Genomic DNA, 14,801 nt, shown 5'->3' with positions numbered 1-14,801 from the left:
ACAATTTCCGAGAACGAACTTACACGCTCAGAGACTCTCTCTCTTTTCTGTCCTCTCCTTCTCTTACTGAACACACACACACACACACACACACACACACACACCTCTAGCGAATCTACGGCCCACTTTATTGCGTTTCCGTTCCGTTGATATCACGATGAGGAAACTTCCTGCCGACTCGCTATTGTAACAGGTCGGTTTGCTGTAAGAGAATTTATGTCTAACAGATATATTGCTCACGCCAAGCACCAAGCACTCCTCGGCAGTCGCTCCTTTCACCCGTTCTGACCCGATCCCCCCCCCCCCCCCCACACATACCATCATCGCGGCCCATGACTTTCTCTCTCCTTCCTTCCTTCCTTCCTTCCTTCCATCCTCTCCGTCCCTCCTTGATTCCTGCCACCCGGCCGGCGAGATATTGAATCTCAAGTTTGTTCCGGCCGCCTGCGGGAGAACTGTTTGCGGCCAAACCTCTGGTTTGCTCCCCGTTTCCGTATTAGCCCCGCGACTGTCTACAGCCCCTGCTGATCCAGCGAATTACCGGCTTCCGGACGACACCTCTGTCGGCTACTAGTTGCCCAGGGCTCTGTTCACACGGATGAAATCACTTTCGAGTGACCGCCGGAGTTTAGTTGGTCATCTCCACAGCGGTAAATGGTGATTCTCTGCACATTCCCTTTGTTGTAATCGGAATTTCCCCTTCTTGACTGTATCAGTCAATAGAATCTGAGGAGCGATGAGTTGTGTACTGTTCAAACGTGTATTACAGTACATTTCTATTGACGTTAATTTAACTTAATGTGGCAGACAATTTACATGAACACAATGTGTACGGTTTTCATAAAGCAGAGCAGTTTTATTTTCTGAACAAATAATTTAGTGCATAGTACGGCAAGGAAAAAAGGAATAAAAGTGAGATAGTGATAATACTTTCATCCTTCTTTATCTCCTCTGCATTACTGCAGATGACGTGTCACTGAGCACATTTGTACTGTGCATGCAGTACACGTGAGGTGCCTAGTTGTTTCCACTGCCCTGTGTGGAATACATAAGTTCTTGTACACTTCACTAACCTGCTGTCTTCATGATGATGATGTCCCCAGCGCAGAAAACAGCACATAGGTCGTGGATTGTTTTTCTTGAGGCTGGAATTAACTTCGCAAGGAACTGCTGCTACGAATAAATTATAACTCATTTGGGATGCCACTCGCGTTTTTATTGATATAGACACGAGAAACTATTCCTGATCACAACGTATTGAACATATCTTTCCACAGTCATTATATCTGGCTAAAATAACATGAAATACATCCTGCCACAGACAACATGTCTGTCTACTGGAACCGTCAGAACTGGAGAATAAAATTACGTGAATCAAATACTACTATTACAGACAACATGTCTGTACCTAGCGACGGTCGGAACTGTAGTAAATAAAACTGCATGAAACAAATACTGCTATAACAGACAACATGTCTGTCTACTGGAATGGTCAGAACTGGAGAGCCGGACTGCCTGAGACACTTCGCGCGCCAAGCCAGCAAGGCGTGACCCGAACGTCACCGAAGTGCATCGGTAGTAATATCGTCAGTCTTTTGTTTTAGTAATAATTTGATTATAATAATTTTGAAATGACTGACTGGTAGCTGGCTGTTGAGAGATGTTTATTTAAAAAATTAAGTAATTTGGATGACAGGTTTAATAAATAATAGCAACTAAAGTTTAACGTTTTGGCACCCTACCGCCGAACACAGCAGCCAATCACAGAGCAGCAGCGTCATGGAGGCGGTCTTTCTCACGGGAATGGTACCGAATCTAACATCTGTCACTGGTACCTCATCCCACATTGCGTCATCCCTATGCTTCCTGCATCTCCACTGCCCTGGGAATAGTTTCCTGGAGCCTAATATGATGGTTGAATAAGCCATAAATATTTCAATAGTCGCAATGTGGAAGTGGAAAGAATTTTTAACCAGTTGAACATTATTAAAACTAAAGCGATAAATAGGATGACATCTGAAACTATGAATACTCTTTTGTCGTTTCGAGCAGGGATGAGAAGAAAGAAACATTCTTGCAATAACAATGAAGTGCCAACAGAAGCGCTGAAGCAGATAGAAATTGTTGCAGAGTAAAAAGCATCTGTATGTACGCCATTAGCTACTACCATATCTCTCTGATGTCGAACCTTCTGTCGAGGAAGACGCTGACGATCCCGAGCAGTTCATTTTCTTTGATATAAGTTCACCTTGACACATTTCGTAATCTTGCTCTAGCTTTGAACACAAGGAATAAATTTAAGTATCTCACATTTTTGGCTTTCAGCACACTCAGTGCTTAAAACAGTAACTATCTGATGATTTTATTAGACGTACGAAGAAAACAAATCTAGTGGCTTTGCTTGTTTTGAATAAGCGTTTTAGATGGAAATCCCACTTCACCGTTGGCAACAGTGAATCTCAGTTTGGTGCTGTCAGTAACGATTCTGAAAGGTAATGTACTCAGTAATAGCAACAATTTACTTTGTATATAACAGTTCGGATGCCAGAAGTGTTGCTCCACTGAGAATTATATTTATGCAAATAGTACAAACCGTTAATAGAAAATATCGCCAGTTGGTATTTTTTGTGATGTTTCTAAGAGGTTTGAGTATGTAGATCATGTTACTCTCTTACAGATACTCAAGTTTTATGGAAATGATAGCTTTATGCACAGATATTCGGAATCGTATTTAACAAATAGAATGCAGAGAGTTGAGCTGAATAAATGCAACAATGTTAGAAGGGAGAAATCGCCAAGGGAGTCAAAGAGGGTTCAATTTTGGGTTTACATTTCTTTTATGTGTAGATGTCTTCGACTTATCAAATGACAAGCAGAATTGCTACTTTTTGCAAGCGATACTAGCGTTATAATAAATCGCTTTAGAAAGAAAGCAAGAGAGGAGATTGCTAATGTAGTCTTTCAAAAAAATATCTAGTGGTTCTCTAAACTGGAGTCTACACTCCCAAATTTTTTTGGAAAACACACTCTGTTTAGTTCTACATAGCAATGCGAATAATACCAACAATTGATGGGGCACATGAGCAGCAGTCAGTAACAAGGGGGAATAGTGCCAGATATTTGTTTGTACATATTAATGAAAACTTGAACTAGATGAAGCATATTACTGTTCTTATCAAACAATTAATTTCGGCTGCTTTTGCTCTTAGTATAATTGCTGATCAACCTCAGAACATACTTTCCACATTTCAGTTCGATAATGCCGTATGGAATAATTTTCTGGGGTAAGTCTTTACTTAGAAAAAAGTATCCCTTTGCACAAAACCTAACAGTAAGAATTATATGTGGTTTTCACCTACGGACGTAATATAGGTACCTCTTCAAGGAGCGAGTTATTTTAATTGCACAGTCACAATACAGACATTCGCGAAAGAAATTGTAATGAATAATCCAATAAAATTTGAGAACCTACAACGCCAGAGGGGTAAATGACCAATGTTACCCATTATTAAAATCGTCAGTGGCTCTCAAAGGAGTTCAATGCGCAGCAAGAAAATTTTTTTAACATTTGCCAAATAGCGTAAAATGTCTGACAAGAATCACGGCAAGTCTTAAATCTACTTTAAGATCATTTCTCCTGCACCAATCCATATACTCCAGAGACGAAAATCTGTTTAAAAAATTGTAGCCAGAAAAAAGGAAACAACATAATTTTAAGTGTAGTTGCACGAGTAGGACTATCTACACATATCCCACAAACTGACTCGTTGCAACTGATTGCGAAAAAAGAGTCGTTTAAATCACCTGTGGAACATATAACTAACATACTATCCTTTTTGAGCAGCATACGTTCAAACACTTAACAGCGATTACTTAAAATACTCTTTATGTAGCATTTGGGGTGAATTTTTCTATATAATAAGTGGAGTACGGTAAGAATTGGGAACTTCTTCTGTCGTCTGAGAGTATCTAGGTTGGCTCTGAACACAACGCCCTACTTACAATGAACAGGAGCTAGCTGAAATTACCACAGTTACATCAGTTATAGTCGGGTGTCCAAGAGTGCGAACATTCCAACAAAACATGTAATAATCGGCCAACGTTGAATTTTCTTAATCAACCGTTACTCTTGCATTTCGCTCATTAGAATATTATTACGAACTTGTAACTTGATACGTTTCTGATGACAACACATATGTCTCTCTGTAAATCGATGCACAAACAGCCCACAATGTTAATGTAATTATTTTAACTATTTACAACATTACTTACTAATTACAGAGTTCGTATTACCGGCTTCAGCAATTTACCTCAATCTTCAGCTGCGACTAAAGACTCGCAATTGTAACTGAAGTACAAATGCAGTTTAAGCTTTTAAGGCATACACTAGTTTACGTACTTGCAGACCACCAAGTCTCCTCTATAGGTAAACACAACCAACCTAGATGACAAGTGAACTTGGCCACGTCTCCACTGCAGGAGCAAATCACTGATAATAGCATCTACAGCTAGGTAACTTCTTGAACAGCTTCATCCAATCACAAGGCAGTCTTGGTCCTTCCGCTGCCTCCTTCCGATTTTACTTTTCGCTATCTGGCTCCATTAAACTCCTGATTTAGTGTGCCAACTACCGTTGTCTTGATCCTAAGATTCCTTTCAGCACTAGTCACTCTCAGTAGTACCTTTAGGAGTGTTCTTGCCACTGGCTGTGACATTAGTGTTCATATTCTGGTCTCATTCGACTCCCCGTTTGCTAGTCGATGACTGATCTGCAAGCGGTAACATTACCGCCCAGCTTCCACCCATTACAGTGCATGGATAATCCATACACGCAAAATATCAGTTCCTTCCATAATTATTTCCCACGCATCGTAAATTTATTGTATTACAGGAAACATAGAAAAGACGCCAATATCTCTTACACTCTCGAGACCATTGTGAAATCCCCCCCCCCCTTTCCCACGCAAAGCATCACCCCTTAACCACGACTCCACCCTGTCCTACGTTTATCATATGCGGTACTCATATGCCAACTGCAGTAAAACTTCCATCTGCCAGTCTTACGGCTAAACATTCTGCATATCCTCCCCCAACGAAAGTTTAACTGCATCCTTCTGCTTTTGGGAGAAAATCGTTTAATCATACTTAGTACATAATTCTTCCATCCAGTGTTCACCAGCCCCTTATTACTCGCTAAACATGTTTAGCCACTTCGTGGCAGCATATGCTGCTTGACTGAGTACACATTGTGCAACAGAATCCACACTTCCCCATTCTTTCGCGGGTGGTGGTCGGGAACAATGGTTGTTGGTGCTCCTTTCTGAACACCAAAAGGACTCTGTTTTCTTGTGGTTACTGAGTTACACGTTCCTTGTAAGATATAAAGTGTTCCTAGACAATACGCTCTGTTGGAATTTCTTGACCCTCTCACGCAGGCTACAACCAGAAGGTCAGTAGTTCTTATTTGATTCTTCCACATATTTTTATTCAACTCGTTAAGAGGACCAGACTGACGAACAAAACGAATGTATTTGTTAATCAAATGTTTTTTATTATGTCTCCTCAGTGGTAGGTAACATACAGTTTATGTTTGGCTCCGCAGTCGAGTTAAATTCCTTTTACGAAGTTACTCGGCTGCATCAGTCTTTTTCCATCCCAAACAAGTACATTAGCTTATTAGCAGTTAGTTTTTACTCATTTAGTATCTTATCACCTTTCAAAACACCTAGCAAGAAACGGCATCAGTTCACTCTTTTACTGTCTAATTTCTACTACAATAAATGTTTCAAACAAAAACGGTCTGACGCAAAAAACTATGATCATGCAATGAATAATGGCTCCCTACGATACTTCCGGTAAATCTCTGGTCTACTCAAAGATATAATTAAGTAGCTGTACACTTTAAATTGCTGCAGTCAGAGCGTACGGCATACATTACGATTTGAGTGATTTCCTTGATAGACAGCGGATCGCGGTGTTAGCGATATCTGGCTCTTTCATACACAGGGAGGTCAGAAACAGTTTGGAAAGCTAGTACGGGTATTGCAGGGTAAGTTATGCTGAGAAATAACCTTTAAGAAAAGCAATTAGCGTTGAAGTTACCCAACCACTTCGTTGTATGCGCAAATTCAAGTTGCCCGCCAGTGATGGTGTCGCCATATGTGTACTTCATTTGGTTACGTAAAACAGAACAAAATAAAGATACAAACCTTGTACATGGATCAGTAGCAAGGATGGAACCCGAGCCAAAGGCTCAGCGGCCTCGTGAGCTTCCATCAATGCTATGAGATACAGCTGACACTAATTGTATCTGGCGGGCCGCTTGAAATTGCAAGCATAACGGTCTAATCGGCTAACTTCAACGGTAATTAACTCGGAAATGGGGCCACGCATTGAATTTTTTTTGTGGCAATTAATTGTCAGCACAGCCTACAATGCAATACCCTTATATATATATATATATATATATATATATATATATATATATATATATATATATATATATATACGAAGACAGTAACTTGTTCTCGAAAGAACAGTTACTGTTCATGACCGTGCAGCTTTTCCATGGAATAAATGATGACTAACTGACAACCTCAGCTGCCGACAGGTGTTGTTATACCTCGATGTGGACACCTGAAAATGTGTTACCCCGACCAAGACTCGAACCCGGGATCTCCTGCTTACATGGCAGACGCTCTATCCATCTGAGCCACCGAGGACACAGACGAATAGCGCGACTGCAGGGACTTATCCCTTGCACGCTTCCGGTGAGACTCACATTCCCAACTGTCCACAATTCTACATGTGTATTGTACCTTATAGACATTTGCCCACCCACTCACTACTCGCGCACACTTTCCCGGAAGAGTTTGGGCAACCTATGGGCATTCGCACGAGTAATGAGTGGGTGGGCAAATGTCTATAAGGTACAATACACATGTAGAATTGTGGACAGTGGGAATGTGAATCTCACGGGAAGTGTGCAGGGGATAAGTCCCTGCAGTCGCGCTCTTCATCTGTGTCCTCGGTGGCTCAGATGGATAGAGCGTCTGCCATGTGAGCAGGAGATCCCGGGTTCGAGTCCCGGTCGGGGACACATTTTCAGCTGTCCACATCAAGGTATAACAACAACACCTGTCGGCAGCTGAGGTTGTCAGCTAGTCATCATTTAATACCCTTATATGATTTTCACACTGTTTCTGACCAACCTGTTTTTATGCGCCATACATTCTAAGACTGCAAAGTATTTGGAAGAACAGCTGAATGCATTGGATAACGAAATGAAAAGGGGTTATAAAATGAACATCAGGGAAAATAATATGAGGATACTGGAATGGAGTTCAATTACATCAGGTGATGCTGATAGATTTAGATTAAGGAATGAGACGTGAAAGTAGTTGATGTGTTTACCTATTTGGGTAGCTAAATAAGTGATGATGGCCGAAGTAGAAGCTATGTAAAATCAAGACTAACAAGATAAGCGTTCATGACAAAAGAGAAATTTGATATCATCGAATATGATTTTAAATGTTGGAAAGTCTTTTCGGAAGTTAGTGTAGCCTTGTACGGCAGTGAAACATGAACGATAGGCGAACGCATAGAAAAAGAGAGTAGAAGTTTCGGAATTTGGTGCTTCAGGAGAGTGCTCAAAATTAGATGGGTAGATCAAATACCTAACGAGGAGATACTTTTTGTATCCCGCCTGGAAGGTGGCACGTGGGTAGGAGCAGGAAAAGGCGAAGATCTCTCGGGACTGCAGTGTGAATTAAAATCACCTTTACTTTATCAACAAGAGTAATACATAACTTTGCAATGTGGTGCGAAGTGTCCCGGCCGTCTGCTCTTCATCAAATGGGGTGAATCTACAATTGCGCTTGTAGAGCTGAGCTGCGCCTGCTAGGGGGCGATGTCGTCATTCTCTGTCGTAGTGCCAACGTAACTGGCAGCTACGCAGTGGCATCCTAGCTATCGATACCACAATACTGAATCGTGTTGGAGAAAAAAGAAGTTTATGACGCAGTTGACTCAAATAAGGGATCAATTGACAGGACATATCTCGAACCCTCAATGAACTGTCGTCTTGGAGAACTGTATCAAGTCATTGTTCAGAACGAAGACTATAATCAAACTACATTTATTTACGTTCAGGCCACCTGCTAGTTTCTGCACCAAAGAATTAAGAGTCTTCTATTCTAATGGAATTATTTCCCTGTGCACAAATGTGACGTAGGCATATCGTCTCAGAGAGCTGAAACCCGTCTGTCAAGGCAGTTATGTATACAGTGAACAGTAACGGTCCTACCACACGAGCTTCAGACCGTTATTTCGCGTATCCCTGTTCTTGCCTCTAAGATCGAAATAATGCGAATAATGCTAAGAGGATTTGGGCTAAGTCGCATACCTATTTCCATGCTTCATGCGAATATCACTGATGTTGTTTACTACGTAAAGCTGCAGAACTAGGCCGCTGGCTTTCCAGACGCCATGAAATAGAGTACTAAACCATTTACCGCATTCCAGATCTTGGGAACGAAAAGAGGAAGTTGAGTTGATTCATAAGCCTGATGCTACAGCAGCTATTGTGTCTACAGACAAGAATAAGTCAAAAGGAAATATTTTCCGTAATTCTTTACCAAACAGACGCTTGAGAACTTTTTTTTCAACCATTCTTAATTACTGGATTGGACTTTGCCTGACTTTCCTATCACGTATAACGCTTTGTTGTTTCTTTACCCTTCGGTAAGCTGTTGATGGAAAGCAGTCGATATCTTTTGCATATTCAATATATACTGAAGCGCCAAAGAAACTGAGATATGGAGACAGGCAGAATACGGCGCTGCGGTCGGCAACGGCTATATCAGACAAGTGTCTCGCGCAGTTGTTACGTAGATCGGTTACTGCTGTTACAGTGCAAGTTATCAAGACTTAAGTGAGTTTCAGCGTGGTATTATAGTCGGCGCACTATCGATGGGACACAGCATCGCCGAGGTAGCGTTGAAGTGGGGAGTTTCCCGTACGATCATTTCGCGAGGGTACGGTGAATAACAGGAATCCGGCAACACATCAAATCTCCGACACCGCTGCGATCGGAGAAAGATCCTACAAGAACGGGACCAACGGCGACAGAAGAGAATCGTTCAACGTGGCAGAAGTGCAACCCCTCCGCAGATTTCAATGCTTGGCCGTCAAGTGTCAGCGTGCAACCCATTCAAAGAAATATCATCGATATGGGCTTAAGAAGCCGAAGGCACACTCGTGTACCCCTGGTGACCAAACGACACAAGGCTTTACGCCTCACCAGGGCCCGTTAACACGGCATTGGAACTGTTGACTGGAAACATGTAGCCTGGTCGGACGAAGTCTCGTTTTAAATTATATCGAGCGGATGGGCGTGTACGCGTATGGAAACGATCTCATGGATCCACGGACCCTGCATGTCAGCAGGTGACTGTTCAAGCTTGTGTAGGCTCTGTGATGGTGTGGGGTGTAAGCAGTAGGAGTGATATGCGACCCCTGATACGGCCAGATATGACATCTACATCTACATCTACATGGATACTCTGCAAATCACATTTAAGTGCCTGGCAGAGGGTTCATCGAACCACCTTCACAATTCTCTATTATTCCTATCTTGTACAGCGCGCGGAAAGAATGAACCCCTATATCTTTCCGTACGAGCTCTGATTTCCCATATTTTATCGTGGTGTAGGTCGGTATCAACAAAATATTTTCGCATTCGGAGGAGAAAGTTGACAGGTAACACGTACGGAAGAATCTTGTCTGATCACCTGCATCGATTCACGTCCATTGTGCATTCCGATACACTTGGGTAGTTCCAGCGGGACAATGAGACACCCCACACGTCCAGAATTGCCACATAGTGGCTCCAGGAACGCTCTTCTGGGTTTAAACGCTCCCGCTAGCCACCAAACTATCCACACATGAACGTTGATGAGTAAATCTGGGATACCTCGCCACATGCTGCGCTCCGCCCTCTCATACTCTACGGATTTATGGACAGCCATACAGGATTCATGATGTCAGTTCTCTCCAGCACAACTTGAGACATTAGTCGAGTTCTTGCCACGTGATGTTGCGGTACTTCAGCGTGCTCGCTGGGGCCCCACACGATATTACGCAGGTGTAGTGATTTCTTTTGCTCCTCAGTGTAGAATGTAACGAGTTAGTCATAGCAGCCATTTTTCAGCTCAACGCTTATTTAAATCTGTATCTTCCATTCTAAAGACTGTCGAAAATAGAAACGACGTTGTTAGCTTCTTCGGCAATTCATCTTCTAGAAACTGAATTTTATAGGCAACTCTTTTTTAGATCACCTTCAGTTTCAGTTCTATCGTGATCTATGACAATTCGCACAGATAACTTTTACAGTTCTCGTGCAGCGTAACAACGTAATTTCCATGCTACCTGTGGAGAGCAAAAGCGAGAATGCTACCTTTAACTGTTAAGTCTATTTTAGACAGAGCCCCACGTGAATTTTTAACGGCTGTATCTGTTTCGTCTGAGAACTGTACTTGTATACAATTAGACATACAACTTACACTGATCAACTAAATGAGTACTACTCTAGCCGAAACTAAACGTAAAGAACACAGTAGGAGTAATTTCACGAGTTGTGAGGGTATGTGCTGTAATGTAGAGATTACAAAATCGAGTCACATTTATTAATAATCTGGTAGTTTGAGCCCACTTCTCAGTATGCCATTGAACACTTCTGGTCTGAATGCATGTACTGTTTCTCTTAGGTAGGGTACCATAAAGTCTTTGAGCACACTGGACTCGCATTCGGAAGGACGACGGTTCAATCCCGCGTCCGGCCATCCCGATTTAGGTTTTCCGTGATTTCCCTATATCACCTCAGGCAAATGCCGGGATGGTTCCTTTGAAAGGGCACGGCCGATTTCCTTCCCCATCCTTCCCTAACCCGAGCTTATGCTCCGTCTCTAATGACCTCTTTGTCGATGGGACGTTAAACACTAATCTCCTCCTCCCCCATAAAGTCTTTGCAGTTGAAAACTCTTAGCGGCTGAAGGCCTGCGCCACACGTCTGAAAGACAACTATAATTAAAACACATTAATAAACAATTACTTAACCAAGAAATTTCTTTTTAAATTTACAACAGAATGGTCGAAAATCCAACTAAAGAAATATTAACTTACTGCACGGCTGAAGGTCACAAAAAAACTTGAAAAAATGGCTGAAAGCCAGAACAACAATCAGACAGTTTAAAATAAACCCTCTCCTTCTTATAAAAAATTTTCCTTTAAAGAATACACACAGCTGAAGACCTTACTAAATGGGGTTCACGTAAATCCTCGGCTGAACGCCACACATACCACATAGAACACCAACGACTTAGGGCCTGAATTACAAACAATTTCAGATAGAACAAATTTTAAGAAAAAACAGTTTTTAATACAAAATCAATTTTCAAAATTTTAATTTAACACAGCTGAAGGGCCGCGCGGGATTAGCCGAGCGGTCTTAGGCGCTGCAGTCATAGACAGTAGGGCTAGTCCCGGCGGAGGTTCGAGTCCTCCCTCGGGCATGAGTGTGTGTGTTTGTTCTTAGGATAATTTACGTTAAGTAGTGTGTAAGCTTGGAGACTGATAACCTTAGCAGTTAAGTCCCATAAGATTTCACACTCATTTTTGAACAGCTGAAGGTCCATACATAAAATCTGAAAAGAACTGAATTAATACACGGCTGAAGGCCTCGCACGATACTTCAAACTAAAATGAGAATCGCAATCTAAAACAAACAAGTGGTGCTCAGAAGTCGGCCTGAGAAGGTAGCTCAAACGTAAGATGAGGTGAGACAGGTAGCCAAGAGGTGAAGTTAAATAACTGGATGACAACCCAAGCCAGGGATGGTCCAAGGATCGACCAACAATTTAACCAATTAACGTCCGTCCAGTCAATGGCACAATGATTGAAAATATTGACCAAGGGCGAGGATACGAACAGCATCAGCCGAGGATGAGGATACAAACAGCACTATGTCTTCAGAAATTGGCGTCCAAAAACAGCCAAGCGAACAATGACCACTCTAAGCAAAATATGAACCAAACAACTTGAAAGGCTGTCGTTCTACATGCTGTGCTGGACAGCATCGACACGACGAGGAAGGGCACTCTGCCAGAAAACTATACTAACGACCAGGGCAGGTAACTGGGGCGTTAATGGCCACAGAGCAGTAAATACCTCTGGTGCCCTTCACTGGCAAGTAACAGTCAATTTAATAATTAATCACAACATAGGAAGATGGCTGCTAGATTTCGCAGACTCCAACACATCATACGCTGCTGCTAGCCCAAATGGCCGAGGGAGCAACAACCTGTAAAGGAACGAGGAAATGCCACAATACTTAAGGTTTCATAACAGGTTAACTGAACACTCAACTTCAGCGTACAGGTTCGGTGGGCAACGAACTACGTCGCTCTCACATCTAGAGCCTCACGATCCGACAGCGCGCGCACGCCGCCAGCAGTCCTGGCCTGGCCTCGCACTGCAGAGACTTCCTCGCTTCTCCGTCCCAACCGACTGACCACCACACACACCACCACTTCCCGGAAATAATAGCGGTCACACCAACGATAGTACGACAGTACTAGTATCGATAATAGCTGCTGCTGCCACTCAAGGAGGCAAGCCAGCAGTTACGCCAGTAAGTAAGGAAGAAATAAGACGCCACTCGATGTGACAAATGGCTAAAGAACAAACGGCGTAGACGCGAGCCGCACATGGCTCAGTCACATGAGAAAGCAGGACTACCATGAAGCACCGTTGTGCCGTCAAAATTCCCTGTCACCACCAGCCTGTAACACACCTGGGGATACAAATGGTGGGGGACTCCTAAAATCATTTCGCTTTGACTATGCGCACTGTCCACGCCATGTACTTGGTACCTTCGTATTATTTCCGCTCCACACTGCTCCTGGCTTGCTGAAATTATGTACACTCCTGGAAATTGAAATAAGAACACCGTGAATTCATTGTCCCAGGAAGGGGAAACTTTATTGACACATTCCTGGGGTCAGATACATCACATGATCACACTGACAGAACCACAGGCACATAGAAACAGGCAACAGAGCATGCACAATGTCGGCACTAGTACAGTGTATATCCACCTTTCGCAGCAATGCAGGCTGCTATTCTCCCATGGAGACGATCGTAGAGATGCTTGATGTAGTCCTGTGGAACGGCTTGCCATGCCATTTCCACCTGGCGCCTCAGTTGGACCAGCGTTCGTGCAGACCGCGTGAGACGACGCTTCATCCAGTCCCAAACATGCTCAATGGGGGACAGATCCGGAGATCTTGCTGGCCAGGGTAGTTGACTTACACCTTCTAGAGCACGTTGGGTGACACGGGATACATGCGGACGTGCATTGTCCTGTTGGAACAGCAAGTTCCCTTGCCGGTCTAGGAATGGTAGAACGATGGGTTCGATGACGGATTGGATGTACCGTGCACTATTCAGTGTCCCCTCGACGATCACCAGTGGTGTACGGCCAGTGTAGGAGATCGCTCCCCACACCATGATGCCGGGTGTTGGCCCTGTGTGCCTCGGTCGTTTGCAGTCCTGATTGTGGCGCTCACCTGCACGGCGCCAAACACGCATACGACCATCATTGGCACCAAGGCAGAAGCGACTCTCATCGCTGAAGACGACACGTCTCCATTCGTCCCTCCATTCACGCCTGTCGCGACACCACTGGAGGCGGGCTGCACGATGTTGGGCCGTGAGCGGAAGACGGCCTAACGGTGTGCGGGACCGTAGCCCAGCTTCATGGAGACGGTTGCGAATGGTCCTCGCCGATACCCCAGGAGCAACAGTGTCCCTAATTTGCTGGGAAGTGGCGGTGCGGTCCCCTACGGCACTGCGTAGGATCCTACGGTCTTGGCGTGCATCCGTGCGTCGCTGCGGTCCGGTCCCAGGTCGACGGGCACGTGCACCTTCCGCCGACCACTGGCGACAACATCGATGTACTGTGGAGACCTCACGCCCCACGTGTTGAGCAATTCGGCGGTACGTCCACCCGGCCTCCCGCATGCCCACTATACGCCCTCGCTCAAAGTCCGTCAACTGCACATACGGTTCACGTCCACGCTGTCGCGGCATGCTACCAGTGTTAAAGACTGCGATGGAGCTCCGTATGCCACGGCAAACTGGCTGACACTGACGGCGGCAGTGCACAAATGCTGCGCAGCTAGCGCTATTCGACGGCCAACACCGCGGTTCCTGGTGTGTCCGCTGTGCCGTGCGTGTGATCATTGTTTGTACAGCCCTCTCGCAGTGTCCGGAGCAAGTATGGTGGGTCTGACACACCGGTGTCAATGTGTTCTTTTTTCCATTTCCAGGAGTGTATATAAATATGCAACACTGTCCTATATCTGGTCTGAACAATTATATTCTGAGACGTTAAGAAAACCGCAGGTTGCACTGTTTACAAATTAAGTCGTAAGTGTTGGTGCAAATTAACATTCTTTCTAATTTGCTGAGAGGTGATAATTATCATTCCCTTGTTATTGTACATAATTCATCAAGATGTTAATGTCTGTCACTATTGAACTTCACGCTTTCACATGCATTTGACAGTCTTACTCTGACCGAACATTCGGTGATAGATACACAGGCAATGATGATGATTATCGTCCCAGTTATCACTTGGACGGGCTTACGCGTAACCGTCGCGACGCGGTTGAGTGTTGATGATGGGGAAATATAATGACCGACCGGATGTTTTCACGCTCGCTGCAAGACAATGGCACTTG

The 14,801-nt window shown here is 43.9% G+C and overlaps 1 non-coding gene across 1 annotated transcript; it reads left to right on the top strand.

The window, feature by feature from the left end:
* Positions 1-7,024: 7,024 nt before the first annotated feature.
* Trnat-ugu (transfer RNA threonine (anticodon UGU)) lies at positions 7,025-7,098 on the top strand. The gene has a single exon. It is a non-coding gene; the product is annotated as a tRNA-Thr (tRNA).
* The last annotated feature ends 7,703 nt before the right edge of the window (positions 7,099-14,801 follow it).

Source organism: Schistocerca serialis, chromosome 5 (assembly GCF_023864345.2).
Source record: "Schistocerca serialis cubense isolate TAMUIC-IGC-003099 chromosome 5, iqSchSeri2.2, whole genome shotgun sequence".
NCBI classification, from domain to species: domain Eukaryota; kingdom Metazoa; phylum Arthropoda; class Insecta; order Orthoptera; family Acrididae; genus Schistocerca; species Schistocerca serialis.
This window is presented reverse-complemented; position numbering and strand designations above follow the sequence as displayed.